Source organism: Hypanus sabinus, chromosome 5, assembly GCF_030144855.1.
Source record: "Hypanus sabinus isolate sHypSab1 chromosome 5, sHypSab1.hap1, whole genome shotgun sequence".
NCBI lineage: Eukaryota > Metazoa > Chordata > Chondrichthyes > Myliobatiformes > Dasyatidae > Hypanus > Hypanus sabinus.
The window spans coordinates 80,802,136-80,818,181 of record NC_082710.1 but is presented as its reverse complement, the minus strand read 5'-3'; positions in this window follow the sequence as shown (position 1 = coordinate 80,818,181).

Here is a 16,046-nt window from a genome sequence, read left to right as displayed (position 1 = left end):
TGAGTGGAGGCCTGTGACTAGTGGTGTGCCACAGGGATCAGTGCTGGGTCCATTGTTATTTGTCAACTATATCAATTATCTGGATGATAATGTGGTAAATTGGATCAGCAAATTTGCTGATGATACAAAGATTGGAGGTGTAGTGGACAGTGAGGAAGGTTTTCAAAGCTTGCAGAGGGATCTGGACCAGCTGGAAAAATGGGCTGAAAAATGGCAGATGGAGTTTAATGCAGACAAGCGTAAGGTATTACTCTTGGGAAGGAAAAACCAAGGTAGAACATACAAGGTAACTGGTAGGGCACTGAGGAGTGCAGTAGAACAGAGGGATCTAGGAATACAGATACAAAATTCCCTAAAAGTGGCATCACACATAGAAAGGGTAGTAAAGAGAGTTTTTGGTACATTGGCCTTTATAAATCAAAGTATTGAGTATCAGAGTTGGAATGTTATGGTGAGGCTGTATTTGGAGTATTGTGTGCAGTTTTGGTCACCAAATTACAGGGAAGGTATTAATAAGGTTGAAAGAGTGCAGAGAAGGTTTACAAGGATGTTGCCGGGACTTGAGAAACTGAGTTACCGAGAAAGGTTGAATAGGTTAGGACTTTATTCTCTGGAGCGTAGAAGAATGAGGGGAGACTTGATAGAGGTTTATAAAATTATGATGGGTATAGGTAAAGTGAATGCAAGCAGGCTTTTTCCACTGAGGCTAGGGGAGAAAAAAACCAGAGGACAGGGTTAAGGGTGAAGGAGGAAAAGTTTTGAGGGGGGCTTCTTCACACAGAGAGTGGTGGGAGTGTGGAATGAGCTGCCAGATGAAGTGGTAAATGCGGGCTCCCTTTTAACATTTAAGAAAAACTTGGATAGGTACATGGATGAGAGGTGTATCGAGGGATATGGGCCAGGTGCAGGTCAGTGGGACTAGGCAAAAAAATGGTTCAGCACAGCCAAGAAGGGCCAAAAGGCCTGTTTCAGTGCTGTAATGTTCTATGGTTCTATGGTTCTAACCTCAATTTCTATGATTGATAAATTCTAGATCTATTTGGCTAAATTTAAATGTGTATCATCAAAGTGAAATGAACTATGTTTACAGCATTTTGTGAGCTTACAAGTATTGCTTCCTCGGTAGGAAGAGGGGACCATCACTCAAATAGTGGATATTGGCAGCTAGACTTAACCACTGACACTATAGAGGGCAGTAAGCTAGTGTTTGATACAGCATAAGCTTCCTATAGTGAGCATACCAGCAGATATTGGATAGAGCTTTGTATCTCCAGTTGATTTTATGGCTTTGAGGACTAGGTCCTCAAAGTGCTCATGCTCTCAACACTATTGTCTACAATTTTATCAAGTGCTATCAAATTATCACCATCAACATCTAGTAAAAATTCACTAGCTACCCTACTCTCAAACTTTTCCCAGTTTGCTTTGCAAAATATGGATATTATTAAATCTAATGCTGATAGTTTCACCACCATTTAATAAGTACTGTTGTCACACCAATGTAAATCCTATCAATTGCTGAACCATTCCAGATTTGTTTTCAATGCAAAGCCTATGTCATATTTCATGAACTCTCTTATTGCATAGATTAAGAAAATTCAAAATGCAGTTCTACAAGTAACAATGAAATCAATCGATTAGTTATGCAGACATCAAAATTAATTTTTCTCAGCACAATTACAGATTTGCATCTAAATTGCACTTCATTTTACCAAAGACATATAACAAAGGTGACATCTCTCTTTTAACTTTAGCTTCCTTCATAATTAATAATGTCTCATTAAATTGTGTACTCAGGAATCACACACTTTAAGAATACGTATTCCATAGTTCTTTCACTGGGTTGTGGATTTGAAAGTAAAGCTGATTACATTTTTATTCATTCGGAGATGGATCTCCCCTTTTGCTCATTTATCTTGCAGTTGAAGTTTCAGAACAAGTTGTCCATACTTACAGATGAACATGAATATTTCATCAGATTACTTTTAAGGATTGTTCCCAGTGTCATGACCAGACTGATCCCTTAATCTACAGATTATCTGGTCACTGTCACACAACAGTTAGTGGGAGTTTACTGTGCAAATTTTCTGCTACTTTTGCTGGATTACAGCAATCAGAATTCTCATGTAAGGTTACTGTTAACTCAGCTTTGTGTCCCCCACAAATGTTCAGTATTTCCAACATTTCTGGATTCTTACTGCAGAGAAGAGTAACATGGACTGGGACTTTTGGATGTCATGAAGTGACAAGTTAAGGTTGTTCTATTTAAATTAATCTATTTCTTATCTAATCTACTTCATCTAATCAAATTAATCTAAATGAACAATCCATGTTTTTATTCATTTATATGATAAGGGTGTCACAGGCAGCATTTGTTATCTGTTTATGAATATCCCTGAGAAGTTAGTGGTGAGTACCTTCTTGAATCTTTGATGTCAATACGGTGTAGATACTCCTATTATACAAATGTAGGGACCTGTAATATTTACATATATATTCACAGTGAGGAAGATCAAACATTTGTTGGGGTGTGTGTGACTTACAGAGAAATCTTCAAGTGGTGGTATTCTATTCCACCTGTTTTCCTTATTTTTCTTGGGCAGAGTTCATGGATTAACACTGAAGAAGCCTTGTTGAGATTACATACACAAAATACCGGAGGAACTCGGCAGACCAGGCAGCATTTAAGAAAAAGAGTAAACATTCAATGTTTCTGGCAGTGCTTCATCAGGAGTTGTACAAGATTAATTTGATTTTTGAATACAGTTAAAGCCGATGGTGAAGTTGAGGTTGTAGCGCAGAGGTTTGATAAAATGGTGGGCACAGAACTTGTTCTAGTTCAGACAAGCATTGACATAATGGGGTTGGAACTGCCCACTTCTGTCGCTGCCCCAGGTCATGGGGCCATGGCCTGTCCATACTGTCAGGGAGGAGGAGAAGGTAGCGGAGTGGGCTGAGTCACAAGTCAAGCTTCCCATGGCTGGGGACGGAGACTTCAAAGGAAGGGTTCTATCATTTCTGAGGAGTGAGGTGAAAGTGTGCTCAGATTTGGAATGTCTAATTAGTCCCAGTCTCCCAGTGAAGAATGAGAGTTCTGAGTTGGCATCAGCCCTTACCTCTCTGGTGAATAAATGGCCCAGAGCACAGGCAGAGGGTCCTCACCGGAAGCTAGGAATATTCTCTGGAATAACGCCCACCCCCAAGGGGGAAGAGGAGTATGAGACTTGGGCAGAGCAGACCTCTCAGTTGTTAGATGAGTGGCAGTACTCTGATGACATAAAGTGACAGAAAGTTTGAAGGAGTTGGCAACTGATGTGGCGAGAGTTGTGAAAACACGTCAACCCTCAGCTAATCTTGCCGATTATCTGGGCACATTGGACAGCACTTTTGGTATGACACAGAGCCCACTGGAGCTCATGGTGGAGTTTCAGAACATGCATTAGGAGAAGGGGGAAAATCTTTCTGCTCACCTTTTTCAGCTAGAGAGGCAGCTAAATTGTTTGTGGTGCGGGGTGGGGAGGGGGGGGAGTCATTCACGCAGCTGAGATGGATCACTTAAGAATGTGCCCAGTCACAGGACATGATTGCTTGGGGTCTCCGACAGTCCCATAAGGCGCACCCCCCTCCCTCCCTTGTTGAACTGATTAGACAGGTATGGGAGGAGGAGAATGAGTTGGAAACACGGGAGGGCTCTGTCAGCAGGGCACAATTGGTAGTAGCCGCTTGTGGTGAAGTGATTGGGGCCAGCTCAACCTGTGGGATGGTAAAAGAGATTATGGCAGAGCTGAGAACTGAGATGTCCTGTGTGTTAACAGTGGGTGAGGACTCCCTAAGGGGACAGACTAACGAACGACGCAGAGTGCTGCTGGTGGCTGGATTTCTGCAAGAAGGTGGACGGCTGGTATCATCTGCTATAACTGTGGGGAAGAGGGACACTTCAGGTGGGAGTGTGAGTGGCAGGAAGCCCCTCGGAGAGTGAGCCCCAGGGTACCGAACCAGGGAGAGGTGTTGGGAAACTTAGAGGAGACACAATGATGGAAAGGCCTGGTGTCTCTAGGGGAACATGTTCCCAAAAGTGAAAGACACTATTCCTGAAGGCTTAGTGGGACCATGCTCCAGTGTGTCACTATGGATAGACTGTATTTATGTTAAAGCCATGCTCAACATCAGGTTGCAGGTCATATTGTTGCATTTGTTTTACAACCGGAATCTGAAGCATTTACCATTGACACCATTCGGGCACTGAAGCGCTGGTGATTATCCATGTTCTTGGAGGCCGATGTGGGAGTACCTGAGGTCCTTGATACATTGGTGCTGGTTTGTCTGGACCCTGTTGAGAAGGGCAGCGTTTCAATTCTGGTAGGGACCAACACCCCTCTTGTGAGGAGGCTCATGCTGGCCTGCAAGAAGAAGGCTGGCAAGAGCTATCTGGGAACATTGTCCATGCACCCGGTGGTTTGAGCTGCTTTTGAGCAGGTACGTAGCTGCACTGGGTCAGATACCGAATCACCCAGTCGAAGCCAATGGTAGTACGGTCTGGGGATGTAGCAAGAGTGATGGGGACCCTCCCAAATTTCCTGGAGTGCCTGAGGGCGAAGCCCTCTTGGTGGGTGCTCCGGAGGACCACGCAGAGAAGTCGGGCAGTGCCTGCTGGGGTGCTGGTGAGGCCTGAACTGTAGAAGCTCTCAGTTGTACAGGCGAGCAGGATGGCAGTAATTTATCAGGAACACTACGACAAGGGAGGTCTCCTTCAAGCAGGGGATACCCCTGGCACATCTGTTCCCTGTGACTGTAATGGCTAGTGTCCTTGTGAGACACACCGGGGAGAAAAGTTGACCACTGAGTTATTCGACTTCAGGGACTCCTACGGGTTGGAAGAGCAGGTTGGTAGAGAAGATATTGAAGCTGGAAGGTGTTTTTTCCACTGATGAGTTTGATGTGGGTTGTTTCAAGAGCACTCGCCACACTATCTGGATGACCAAGGTCATGGAGACTGGCCCCTACAGACATAGAAGATGTTCGGCAACATTTGAAGGAAGCTGGGATCATCACCAAGTCCCAAAACCCCTATGCATCCCCAATAGTAATGGCCCGAAAGAAGGATGGGAAGGTATGGATGTGTGTGGACTCTGGACTCTGAACAAGCGCACCATCCCTGACCAGTATACAGTCCCAAGGATTGAATACACGCTGGCCTGTGTGAAGTGGTTCAGTGTGCTGGACTTGAGAAGTGGATATTACCAGATCCCCATGAGTGATGCTGACAAAGAGAAGACAGCATTTATATGTCCACTGGGATTCTTCCAGTTCGAAAGGATGCCCCAGGGCATATCGGGAGACCCTGCAAACTTCCAGTGGGACATAGAGAAAATGGAGGGTGACATTTACTTGCTTGAGGTATTGGTGTATCTGGGTAACCTCATAGTGTTTGGATTCACCTTGGAGAAACATGAAGGCTCTGGGCCACCTGAAAACTGAAGGGTTATACCTTTCCCTGGACAAGTGCCAGTTCTGCCAAACATCTGTTAGCTCTGTTGGGCACATAGTCTCATGGCTGGAGTAGCTACAGATCTGGCTAAGATAGAAGTGTAGAGGCTGTGACCACTTCGCCGAGACCCGAGACTGTGAGCGACTCTACGTTTGTTCCTCAAGTTCTGTGATTACTATTGGAGGTTCATGAAGGGCTACACAAAAGTGAATCACCCATTGAATCAGCTTCTGTGTGGTTACCCTCCCTTGGGGAAGAAAGGGAGGGGGGAATAAAATACAGGAGGATGGAGAATATCTTAGACCATCGGAGCCCTTTGAACCAAGGTGGGATGCAAAATGTGAGGAGGCCTTTCAGTCACTGAGGAGCTGACTTTTGTGGACCCCCGATTGTCGTATGTACTGCACATAGATGCCAGCCGAGAAGGTTTAGGGAGCGTCCTGGATCAGGATCAGGACACCGGGTTGCATTTGTCAGCTGAAGTCTGTTGCTCTCTGAAAAAAACTATCCCACGCACAAGTTGGAATTTCTGGCGATGAAATGGGCTTTTTGTTGATAACTGGTTCACTTTTTAATCGGAAAGTTGTTTTAGTTAATATTTATGCTCCAAACTTTGATTGTCCTGAATTTTTTAAACGTTTATTTACTTCTCTTCCTAATTTGAATGAATATATGTTGATTATGGGTGGAGACTTTAATTGTTGTTTGAATCCTTCGATGGATAGATCTAAACCTATTCGAACTCTTCCGAATAGATCAGCTTTACTTATTAATTCTTTTATGGTTGATTCTGGAATTACTGAAATATGGCGGTTTTTGAATCCTAAAGGTAAAGAATTTTCATTTTTTTCACATGTATATCATAGTTATTCTAGAATTGATTACTTTCTTATTGATCATCGTTTATTAACAGATGTTATTGATTGTAAATACGATTCTATTGCTATTTCGGATCATGCGCCTTTGAAGTTATCTATCAAGATTTCGGATTCTTCTATCAATACTAGATCTTGGAGACTTAATGCTACTTTACTTCAAGATCCAGAATTTATTACCTTCATAAAACAACAAATTGGCTTATTTTTTTCAACAAACTATAATGAAGAGATTGATAAAGGAATACTTTGGGACTCTTTCAAGGCTTTTATTCGTGGACAAATTATTTCATATTCCGCTGGTAAAAGAAAACAAAGATATTCAGATATAGCTTTATTGGTGGATAAAATTAAAGAAATTGATAAGATTTATTCCGTTACTCCTACCAAAGAACTTTATAAGAAGAGAGTTGAGCTTCAAATGGAACATAGTTTATTATTATCTTCTTCAATTGAGAATCAATTAATTAAGACTAGGGCTCAATTTTATATTCATAGTGATCGAACTGGTAAATTGTTAGCTAATCAATTAAAAGCTATTTCGACTAAGCGGCAAATTATTAAAATTCGTAAACAAGACGGTAATTTAACTACTGATTATAAAGAAATCAATAACACTTTTCAAGATTTTTATAAATCTTTATATCAATCAGAATTTGACGGTGACCGGTTTACGATGGATAATTTTTTTAATAATTTGAATATTTCTAAACTGATAGATGAAGATTGTAGCTTGCTTGATGCTCCTATTTCTATGGATGAAATAAGAGAGGCTATCTCATCAATGAATTCAGGGAAAGCTCCTGGTCCTGATGGTTTTATTGTAGAATTTTTTAAAACTTTTTCTTTATTGCTTTCTCCTTGGCTATGTGAAATCTTTAATGATGCGTTTGTTAAGAAGAGATTACCTCAATCGTTTTATGAAGCTACTATCTCTTTAATTCTTAAAAAAGATAAAGATCCTACCTTATGTGCATCTTATCGCCCTATATCATTATTAAATGTAGACTCTAAGATTCTTACAAAAATTTTAGCCATTAGATTAGAAAAGGTATTACCACAGATTATTTCAGAAGATCAAACTGGTTTTATTAGGAATCGATATTCCTTTTTTAATATTAGAAAATTGATTAACATAATTTATACTTCATCTCCTACAACCCCAGAATGTGTTATCTCATTAGATGCTGAAAAAGCCTTTGATAGAGTTGAATGGACATATTTATTTAATGCATTGAGAAACTTTAATTTTAGTCCTAATTTTATATCATGGATTAAATTAATATATTATAAACCTGTTGCTTCTGTTCTTACAAATAATTATAGATCCTCTTTTTTTCAATTATCTCGTGGTACGAGACAAGGTTGTCCTTTAAGTCCTTTATTATTTAATATTGCATTAGAACCTTTAGCTATTGCTATTCGTGAGTCTCCTAATATTTTTGGTATTACCCGTAATGAGAAGTTATACAAATTATCGCTTTATGCTGATGATTTGTTGTTATATATTTCTAATCCTAGTAGGTCTATTCCTGCTATTTTATCCTTGTTGGCTCAATTTGGTAGTTTTTCTGGTTATAAGTTAAACTTAGATAAGAGTGAGTTATTCCCTTTAAACGCGCAAACTTTATTGAGTGATAGGATGCCATTTAAAGTTGTTACTGATAACTTTATCTATTTAGGTATAAAAATCACCAAGAAATATAAAGATTTATTTGGACTGAATTTTTTACCTATGCTTCATCAAATTCAGCAACTTACTACTAGATGGTCTCCCTTATTTTTATCATTAGTTGGTCGGATTAATGCTATTAAAATGATGATTTTACCGAAATTTTTATATTTATTCCAAGCTTTACCAATTTTTATTCCTAAATCTTTTTTTGATAATATTGATTCAAAGATTTCCTCATTTGTTTGGCAAAATAAAAATCCTAGGTTAAGCAAAAGGCAATTACAAAAGTCTAAAAAAGATGGTGGTCTAGCTTTACCTAACTTTAGATTTTATTATTGGGCGAATAATATTCGTAACCTAATGTACTGGAAACTAGATTTGGATTCACCTGTGTGCCCACAGTGGGTAAATTTGGAATGTAGTGAGGTTAAGGGATATTCTATATTTTCCGTTCTTGGTTCTTTTCTTCCTATTGATTTAGCCAAATTCAATAAACAGATATCTAACCCTGTTGTTAAACATACACTACGAATTTGGTTTCAATTTCGCAAATTCTTTAATCTGAAAAACTTTGCTCTGGACAGCCCTATTTTATGTAATTTTTTTTTCAAACCTTCATTGACAGATCAAGCTTTTAGTATATGGAAAAGGAAAGGTATAAAATGTTTTCGTGATCTTTTTTTTGAAGGTACTTTGATGTCTTTTGATCAACTATCCAACAAATTTGAATTACCTAAATCTAATTTTTTTAGATACTTACAAATTAGAAATTTCTTACATAAAATTCTTCCATCTTTTCCTAATTCAACTCCATCGGATTTTTCAGATTTGATTTTTACTTTTAATCCTTGTCAGAAGGGATTAGTAGCTTTTATTTATAACATGATTATGAAGATACAGCCAGAAATATCGGATAGAATTAGACAAGAATGGGAAAAAGAACTTCGATGTAATATATCAACAGATAAATGGGAAAAAATTTTACAAATGGTTAATTCATCCTCTATTTGTGCTAAGCATGCTTTAATACAATTTAAAATTGTACATAGAGCTTATATGTCTAAAGATAAACTTGCCCGATTTTATTCGCATATTAATCCTCAATGTGACAGATGTCACTTAGAAGTGGCTTCATTGACTCACATGTTTTGGACATGTCCCACTTTACATAACTATTGGAAGGACATTTTTGATGTCATTTCCTCAGTATGGAATATCGATTTACAACCCCATTTTATTACTGCAATTTTCGGTATACCAAATGAAGATGGCAATCAGCTTTCCCCTTCAATCAGACGAATGATTGCCTTTGTAACATTAATTGCCAGAAGGTCTATATTACAAAACTGGAAAGAAGTAAATCCTCCTACTACATTTCAGTGGTTCTCCCAAACTATTTCTTATCTGAGTTTGGAAAAAATCAGAAGCACTATCTTTGATTCTTCAATTAAATTTGAAGAAACCTGGGGACCATTTATTCGACACTTTCATATGAATTAATTTGGCTTATTTCAGATCCTTTTCTCTACTTATACTTGTTCAGGTATGGAGTTCTGGAGTTTTTCTTGACACCTTTATATATTTATAAAGTGCTATTATTGCCCATGTTAGTTTTAGTTTAGTATTTTTGTTCATTATATATTTTTTCTCATATATAATTTCAATTTTTTTTTTTCTTTTTTCGACGATTATTTTTGTTTTTCATATATATTTATATAGACTTGATTGATTTATGTACCTTTTGTTGATGGATGTTTTAATAGGATATTATTATCCTATTACTAATGTAATCTCAAGTCTATTGAATCTGTAATCTATTCATTATTTTGTGTTGTTTTTTTTATATATGAAATTTAATAAAAAGATTGAAAAAAAAAAGAAATGGGCTGTGGTGGATAAGTTGAGTGATGACCCCATGGTGCCAAGTTTGAGGTGAGGACGGACAACAATTCCCTAACTTATATTCTGACCTCGGCGAAACTAGATGCCACAGGCCATCAGTGGTTGGCGGCGTTGTCTGCCTATCCTGTCAGCCTGAAGTACTGGCTGGGAAGCAGGAACATTGATGCTGATGTTTTGTCCCAATGAGTGCATGAGGGACTGGACAGGGACGAGGAGTGGGAGAGCGTTCCTGCTCCAGAGGGAAAGGCCATGTGTCAGTTTGTCATCACCGTGAAGGCAGAGGAAAATGAGGGGTAGGATCATGTGGTGGGTCAATTGGGAGCTTCTGATGACATAATTCCCCCAGTTCACTGTAACCTGACTGCTCTGAAGACAAATCAGCAGCCGGAATTGAGTTCTGGGGAAGTGGCAGCTGCTCAGCGAGATGATCCGGACATTGATACCATTTGGGCGGCGGTTGAAAAGGGAGACATGGCTCAGGCGGAGAAGACGAAACATGCGTCAGTGCCTCCATTACTGAGAAAAAGCCTCGGATGGAGTTGAAGAACCAAATCTTACACCGGGTCATGTCACCCCCAGACCGACTTTGGTGTTGTCAGCTGGTTCTGCTGGAGGAGTATCACAGGGTTGCATTGAAGTCACTTCATGATGATTCTAGAGATTTGGGGGTGGAAAAGACCCATGGATTGCTCAGAGACCGGTTTTACTGGCCCCAAATGAAGTTGGAGGTCGAAGAACACTGCAAGTCGTGCATTCGATGCATATGGCGGAAGACAATGCCTACACGGGCAGCTCCCTTGTCCCACTTGCAGAGTGTGTGGCCTCTGGACCTGGTGTGTATGGATTTCCTGTCGATAGAGCCAGATGCCAGCAACATGGCAAATGTCTCAGTCATCACGGACCACTACACCAGATATGCTCAGGCTTTTCCTACCAAGAACCATTTATTATGGATTTCCCAGGCTAATACATAGTGATCATGGATGGGATTTCGAAACAGACTCATCCATGAGTTACTGGGCATGTTTGGAGTCCAGAAGTCGAGGACCACACCCTATCACCCACAGGGTGATCCCCAGACCGAAAGGTTTAATCGGACCTTGCTAAACATGCTCAGGACACTGAAGATCAGCAAGAAGAGCAGGTGAAATCAACATATTGGACATCTGGTTCACAGTTACAACTGTACTCAAAATGAAGCTACTGGATACACACAACACTATCTGATGTTTGGGCATGAGGCGAAATTGCCCATTGACCTTTGTTTTGGGACTGACAAGGGTGATTTACCACCAAAGACTTATCTGAAGTATGTGGCTGACATGAGAAGAGAGTTGAAAAGGGTTTATGGATTAGCTGGGGTCACGGCTTCCAGACAGAATTAAGGAAATAAGAGGAGGTATAATCAAAAAGTGAGGTTCTTCCAACTCCTGACAGGAATTTGGGGCTAGCTGGAAAGCACAAGTTGGCTGACTACTGGGTGGCTAAGCTCTATGTGGTGGAGAGTCAAACGCCAAGCCTACCAGTTTTCCGGGTGAAACCAGAGGATGGGAATTGTCCTGTCAAGATTCTCCATCGAAACTACCTGCTGCCCCTGGGACAAGAGGTGCAGGTAGACCCACAGCCTGACTTGGAGCCTACACCTAGTAAGAGGACTCCGTTGAAATGCGGCATGACAGATGGGCCCACAGCAGGGGAGGTTAGGCTGGTTCCCACCCCTGAGAGGGATACTGATTCGGAGGATGAGGACCTGGATGTGTGGTATAAGCTGCCTTTCGCTAACTCCCCGTTGATTGAGGAGGCAACTCCTTCTTCCACTGAGTCAGGTGAAGTGTTGGAGGGGTGCAATCTGTGGGCAACCTGGGGCAGCAGAACCCTGCAGGGGATGAAACGGGGCTTGGCCACAGGACAGAGGGGTCAGAATTGCAGGTGGCAGGTGGGCATGAGTGCTACTTTGGGTGAGGCCTCCCCATGCTGACCAGAAGTATCCCAGTAGTGCCTGAACCTATAAAGTTAGGTGAGAGGGTGCAGAGGTCTCAGGGAATTAGGAGATCACTGGATAGGCTGGGCTATGTATCACCAGGGAAACTGATTGGGACACCTACTGCTTGGGAGAGCTACGTCACTGCCTTTTGCAACTGGATTGGGCTTTGTGTTTTGCAGGAAGGTTTGGAAAATTATCTCAATGTCATGAGTACATGACTAAATTTGGTGGGGGGAGAGTAACAGTCTGTAAGGTTTTGCTGTTAATGTAATGGCCTCTCTGTAATATTTCACTGCTAAGGTAATTATTTCTCTGTAGCAGCAATGTTTGGGTTTTGACTAGAGATTACAGGGCCTTTGCAATGTATGTTAGCCAATGAGAGGCATATTGTTCTTTCTTGTGGGTCTGGGAGCAGGGATTTTGGGTCTTTTGTTAGCGAGAGATGAAGAGAAAAGATGAGAGTGGAAAAAATTGGTAGTGGACTAGGAGCAAGGTCAGCTACGCTCGGAGGTCGATGGGAAACAACTGGACAAAACCGTGAGTTCCAACGTGCGAATTAGACTGTTTCATTAAAATGGACCCTTTTTTCTTTTTATTTTCTTTACTAACCCTATAATCAGATTAAGATTTATAAAGTTCACTCATTCAACTGCATCTGGAGTACTGTCTGATATTTTGCCGTGCAGATTTGCATCCAGGCAGCACATCGCACAGCATCCACACAAATGAGATTTTGCAGTTTGGCTGGGCCAGAGGCTGTCTTGCCCTGGACAAACACGTGCTGGCTGAACTTAAGGGTTACAGATAGAAGGCAATAGTTATTTGGTCATTTGATTACTAATTTAATTAGTCTGGCACAACACCATGGATTGAGCAGCTTGTTCCAGTGCTTTTCTATGTTCTATGTTCCATTTCAGGTCAGGGCTCTGTATCAGAGTTGGCAGTGTTCAGTCTAAATGGGAGAAATGGAGTGCTAAGACTGGAGCCTGAGAGTGATTTGTAAACTGAGCAAGGGTTGGACTTCTGTGAATATCAGTTCTGAATGCTATTTGCTTCATTCTTATTGTTTTTTTCCTGCACATAGGGTATTTTATGGTCTTCTTTTTATTGGGTTCTATTGTGTTTCCTTATTTTGAGGCTGCATTTAAGAAGACAAATCTCCAGGATAATAAATATACTTAGAACTTTCAGATGACAGGCAGATTGTGCCAGACAGGGCAGAGGAGGGAGGATGGAGTTAGGAGACAGGGCAGGTGGATAGATGGAGGCAGACAAATAAAAATATAAAGGGCAGCTAGAGAAAGGTGGGGGAGAGAAACATTCAGGCTTCAGAGAGGTGCTGGGGGGAGATAAGCAGGAATATTATTGGAGTCACATTCACCCAATCAAATGGAAGGATATCCTTCTCTTCAAATTCACATATATGATATGTGCCACCATTTCAAACAGATTATATTTCAAACAGGTATTCCACAAGTACGTGAAGAGCAAGAGGATAAGACGTGAGAGAATAGAACCAATCAAGTGTGACAGTGGAAATGTATGTATGGAACTGGAGGAGGTACTAAATGAATACTTTGCTTCACTATGCACTATGGAAAAGGTTCTTGGCAATTGTAGGGATGACTTACAGCGGGCTGAAAAGCTTGAAAATATAGTCACTAAGAAAGAGGATGTGTTGAAGCTTTTGGAAAGCATCAAGTTGGATAAGTCACCAAGACCATATGAGATCTATCCCAGGCAACTGTGGGAGGTGAGAGAGGTGTTTGCTGAGCCTCTGGCGATGATCTTCACATTATCAATGGGGACAGGAGAGGTTCTAGAGGATTGGAGGGATGCAGATGTTGTTTCCTTATTCAAGAAAAGGAGTAGAGATAGCCCAGGAAATTATAAACCAGTGAGTCTTACTTGTGTGGTTGGTAAGTTGATGGAGAAGATCCTGAGAGGCAGGGTTTATGAACATTTGGAGAAGCACTGTTTCTTGGTACAATAACAATAATAAACCAATTCAATGCAAATCCAGTTCCAATTCAGTATTTCTAACTTTGCACAGGAACTTAGCCCAAGTTTGTAGCCATTAAGTAACATCACAGCAAACTACGCTGCAACCAAAATAGGGAATATGGGTGATGAAGTCAGAAAGGGTGCATTGATGGACTCCTTCCATTTTTGTTCCCTTTCTGACCCCATCACCCATTTCCCATCCCCCTTCTGGGCCTGATTCCATCTACCTACCACCCTTTCTCAAACAAGAGAAACTCTTCAGATGCTGGAAATCAAGCAACACACACAACATGCCAGAGGAACTCAGCAGGCCAAGCAGCATCTATGGCAAAGAGTACAATCGGCATTTCTTTTATCCATAGATGCTGCCTGGCCTGCTGAGTTGCTCCAGCATTTTGTACATGTTACTAGCCTCTCATGTTACCCACAGGATCCCCTCCCCTACCTGGTTTCAGCCACCCTTAATGATTTCAACTTCCTTACTTATCAGATTCTGGCACTTGTAATCTTCCACCTTCAACCTCCACTCCTTTTACCCAGGTCCCTCTGTCTTTTCTTTGTCACCTATCACCCATCTGCCTCCCTTGCCCTTCAGTCTTCATCCATCCTAGCTCCTCTTTCCCCCTTTTCTCCCTCTCCTTTTTATGCTGTCTACCTCCTGTCTCCATCCTTAGTCCTGCTGCAGCTGCAGAGAATTGACTCAATCAGCAAATTTTCTGATTTCAAATTTTCTTTCTCCCCAACAGATGTGACTTCACCAGCTGAGTTCCACCGACAGTGAAGTGCCTGAATAATTCACCATAGCATGTTGTTTTCAATGAGAGATGAGAAACTAAAGTTACCCTCCTTCCATTTTAAGAGAGCACCCATAAATATTGCAATTTGGGAAATAGTGAAATAACAGCTCACTGCTAAAAGGATCAGATTTTATTTGCAATTTAAATGGGAACATGATATGCATTATACATTCTGAGAATATCATTTCTAATCAGTTTGGTGCAGATCTTGTTTGAAATCAGGCTCCTAGCATTTGGAAAAATTCTGAAGAACATAAATCCATTGGGGTAGCCGCATAGATAGTGGTTTTCACTTTTTGAATTCTGATAAACTTTGGCCTTGAGATGTTAAGATTAACCCTTCAGAGAAATATGGGAAAATGGAAACAACAGCAGAAGCATTTGTGTAGTGACTTTCTGCACTTAGGCTCACGGAGAGCCTTGCACATAAGGATCCGATGAAGGAATGCTCTTTATTTTTCATATCTAGAACCTTACTGTCAATTAAGTTAATATACCCAAAGGAATTTCTCTTACCAAGAAACCAGCAATACTAGGATTGCATGGTGCTTCCAATAAGGAAGATTATTTATGATTCTGTCTCTTAAATGCAGCAAGCTGCAATGAGATTGCAGAAGGCAAGTTCCCTTCGGTTGTGCTGTCACTTGTGACTCTATCAACAGCACTTGTGTCCCCAAGTCACACACTTGAGGAATTATTTCTCCCTTCAGAACCATGAGCACAAATTCCTTGGCTATCATTTTGCTGTTACTTGGAGAGAATGCTGCACTGCTGGAGATGAAGTTTCTCTTTAAAGAAATGTTAAACTGAGCAACATATTCAAAATGCTGGGGGAACTCAGCAGACAAAACAGCATCCTTAAGAGAATTAAAAATCAACATTCCAGGTCAAGGCCCTTGATCAGGGCTGGAACAGAAGCCACACTGGGAAAAAGGCATTGACGGTCCACTCTACCCTTGCTTCTTATAAACATAAACTGTTACCACTTTCTTTCCAGTCCCGATGAATAGTCTCAGCCTGAACTAATGACTGCTTATTCCTCTCCATAGATACTGCCTGATCTGCCGAGTTTCTTTGGCATTTTGTGAGTGTTGCTCTGGATTTCCAATACCTGCAGAATCTATTGTGTTTATGAACTGCTAAATCGACACTCCTGCTCAGAAATTCATCTCTATTTGGAACACCGAAGTAACAGAAGTAAACACTGAAATAACACGGAAGTAACATCTAGATTTAGATTGCTAATTTCAATAGAATCAATCTTCATATCCCAAATGTTACGAGAAAAGTTGAGCAAGATAGGGCATATCACTTCGGAATG